The sequence below is a fragment of the Rhagoletis zephyria genome, unplaced genomic scaffold (assembly GCF_001687245.7).
Source record: "Rhagoletis zephyria isolate East Lansing unplaced genomic scaffold, Rhagoletis_zephyria_1.1 Rzeph_scaffold_02403, whole genome shotgun sequence".
In the NCBI taxonomy this organism is placed as follows: domain Eukaryota; kingdom Metazoa; phylum Arthropoda; class Insecta; order Diptera; family Tephritidae; genus Rhagoletis; species Rhagoletis zephyria.
In genome coordinates, this window is record NW_016159487.1 from 16,330 (window position 1) to 20,280 (window position 3,951).

A 3,951-nucleotide genomic window follows, 5' to 3' on the forward strand; every position below is an offset into this window, starting at 1 on the left:
GTCGCTCAACGCTGTTGTTTGTTTTCCGGAAACTGCAGATTTTAAATGCATCTTTATAAAAAATAGGTATATTTTCATCAAATCTTGTCGGATTTCGTTGAAATTTCGTGGGTAGGTTCCCAAATATCAGTTTATTAGAACACAGTTTAACTAGTTTGATAAGTTAGTTTTAAATACATATATTAATTAGTTAGTAACTAAGTTTTTCCTTATAAAAAATTAATATTTGCAATAATTTTTTTTTGTTCCTTAACCAGTGAGCATATGCTTAATACATCTAAGATCACATTATAATTCATACCAATTGAAACAGCTTCTCACAAAAGCCATTTCTGTTCGGAGGCGGCGTAAAGCTGTAGGTGCGTGGCTTTTTTGTCACAACATCAAGACCCACACCACAAATTGAAGGAGAAGCTCAGCCAAACACTTGGCAAAGGTGCATCCATTAAAATATTGTTATTATACTATTAATATTGGCATTGACTAGGAAAACACTTGGATTCAACATGGCGTATGAGTGATGTTTATATGGTGATTTTTTTTATTTGATGATACTTTACATGGCTTCGAAATAATAATAGTTCAGGCTTTTGTATCGCCTGTGAGAGGACAATATGCAAAAACGTAAGTTTTTTAAAACAACACGCAACTTTTCGCATACACGTCCAAAATGTTGAGAAGAAAAAACATCAGCTTAAAATTGATTCTTGTATGAACCAAGAAAATAAAAAATTCATGAAACAAGTACACCATGCAGAACTCACATTGGTGATGTTCTTGATATGACACAATTTGCCCTTCGTGCTTATGGATTATTTACCGGAACTATTAGTAGAATGCTGCTGTGACTCAAAGATTGCAAAGTAAATCAAATCTGGAAGAACAAAAGCAACTGAATTAGAAGATTTATTGAGTAATACAGCAGCAAAAACAATTTTGGCTCAATTGACAACAACAAAGTTTTCACTGATCGTCGACGAATCGACTGACGTTTCTAGCAAAAAGTCATTCGTTTTATTTGCGAGATATATGGATAACCTTATAGGTCTTGCGACCGATGGCGCAAGTGTTATGGCTGCAGAAATTAACGGCTTGCAAGCAATATTTAAGAGAACTTCCGACTTATTTTATATGAAATGAGTAGTCCACTTGCAAACGGCGCTATGTGATTTTATAATAGAAAGCCATAAATTTGAAAAAAAACGACTACGACAACAAGTAACATTGAAGTTGAATCTTTTGTATTAGTACCTGAAAATTTGGATAAATAAGAGCCTTATAAAATTGTAACATAACATAACATGACACAAGATAACATTAACAGTTTATACGACCTAAATCAGTTTTCTAAGTTCATCAGAAGATGTATACTTTTGAAAGTTTATAAATAAATATGATAGCGACTTTTGGAAGAAGAGTTAACATTTGATGCTATTTTTTCAGAATATAAAAAGCTTTTGCACTGTGTTGTTAGTGGACATAAAACTTCTATAAATACTGGTACGTAATCCACCAAAAACTAAAAATCGAAAAAATTTTACATAGCGCACTTTGCAAGTGGACTACTCAAATGCAGTTGCCACTCACTACATTTGTGCTCGTCGCACGCTTGTAAAAAACTTCCATTAGGAATCGAAAAACTTTGTCGCAGTATATATATTTTTTTTTCGCACAGCCCAAAGAGGATATCTGAATTCAAAGAATTCCAAGAATACAGTTCTGTTAAGCCCCATAAAATATTAGGAGTTTCGTTAACAAGGTGGCTTGCACTCGAGCAAGTAGTAAACCGTATAATAGAACAGTGGGATCTTTTACGCTTATATTTCGTTTCCTGTTACTTTGAGGTTAATGGAATTCGGGCTGCTGATTTGGCACACATGAAATTTCGCTATACCCTCATACGAGGCACTTTGTCAGCTTCTGCATCTAAAATGTGTAGTAGTAGTAGTAATGTGAAAGCACGCTTAGTAGACGTGTTTTGGACAGTGCGGCAATAACACTGTGAGACAAATGGTAGGGGTCAGTGATCGGGGAGGGTTCAAACTACCGGGGAAAGTTATATCGGTAAAAAAGAAGTTATACGTGTCCCGGCGTTTCGCTGGGTCACGTCTAGGAATCGAGATATATATATAACTATCATATAGGGGAAATTGTCACCTTTGGTGGTCTTTTTTTGACATAACTCGAGAACACACTAGTCCGATTTTGCTCAAACAAATTTAGAAAAAATAAAAATTACAATTCCTTTAATCTGTTCATATAACGTTTTTCTATATAATCAACAGTTTTAAAAAAATTTAATATTTTAGGCAAAAAATATTTTTTTTCTTCATACATTTATTTTTTCCGGCAAAACTGTTGATTATATAGAAAAACGTTATATAAACAGATTAAAGGAATTGTAATTTTTAATTTTTTTAAATTTGTTTCAGCAGAATCGGACTAGTGGTTCTCGACAACAACAGCAAAGCTACGGCAGTCATAGTTAAGCTAGGTTCTGCTAGCGACCGAGGTCGACTTTTTAGCGCCGTAACACGTTTCTGCAAGCAGAGTAAGAGATCTATTGCGCTGCGAGACATTGGGCCCACGAGAGCCTCACCAAGAATAGCCGTGAAGTTCTGCAGTTCGCAATGCAACTCAAAAGAAAACAATAACTGGGATCTGTGGTTTTTTTTATGGGTGAATGTGTGTATACTCGAGTTAAACCTAAATGCAACGCAGTGAAGGTGTCCAACATTGAAGTTGCCCGTGTGTTAACTGCATCCAGCACGTCGTAATCAAACTTTTGTATGAACATAGATAGCTTTTTAAATTAAGAGCGATTTTAGAATGTATGACTTTAGTTTATAAATTTATTTGTTATATTTGCAATTTTTTCCTTCTTCCTATACTTGTTCTCTTCTCCTTTTTCCCATTTCCTTCTACCTCATTCTCCCTCCACAGATATCGTACATACTCTTTTAGCTCATATCTACTTTTCATACTGATATGCCCTTCTGTGATGCAATGTGTTATGTTTGTTTTTTATTTTTTGATGCTCATGGCGCCTAATGGTGGTTCGGCACTTTCAACATGATTCGCATATTGAGTAAACGTAAGAAGGGCCCAAAGTTTAGTAAGGAAAATTGATGAATTTAGGTATCTGTTTGAAAATTCGAATGTGGACGGGGTGTATGTATCAGAGACATGGTTCTCTCCGTGTCATAACGATCACTTATTTCATGTTAATGGGTATAGGCTCTTCCGCTTGGACAGAGTTTGTCATGGAGGAGGTGTGGCTATTTATGTAAGAAACGGTCTCTCGTGCAAATTTAACTGTGCATCGCCACCTTCCAGCACCATTGAGTACCTATTTTTAGAAATTTTTACTAAATTTGACAAGGTACTTATTGGCTTTGTTTAGAGACCCAACAGGAAGATTTGTCATAATGCGTTTATTGATTTTCCCGAGATTCTTACCATAGGCCACAACAAAATTATTATAACTGGTGACTTTAATAGTGATATACTTAAAGATGAAAAATTTTCACTTCACATAAAAAACCTGGGACTCTGTTTTTTAAATCAAACAACACCTAACTCCTTTACATGTACTTGCAGTACCTTACTGGACATTTTTCTCGTTAATGAGTTGTCTTGTGTACTTTTGTATGATCAACTTATAGCTCCAAATTTCTCGAAACATGATCTTATTTTTCTCACATTTGACTTACGTTACGATAGCAACCAGTCTCCTACCGTACTACTCCTACCGTAACTTTAACAATATTAACTACGAAAGACTTAATGAAAGTGTTAATTCAATCAACTGGGGATTTGTTCGCTACATGCCGTCTGCTAACGATCAAATTATGTTTGGTTTTCACTATGTCATATTTGACGTCAAATGTTGTCAGTTGAATGAAAGCGGGTTGTCATATGGTATCAAATGCGTTCGTTGTCATATATGAC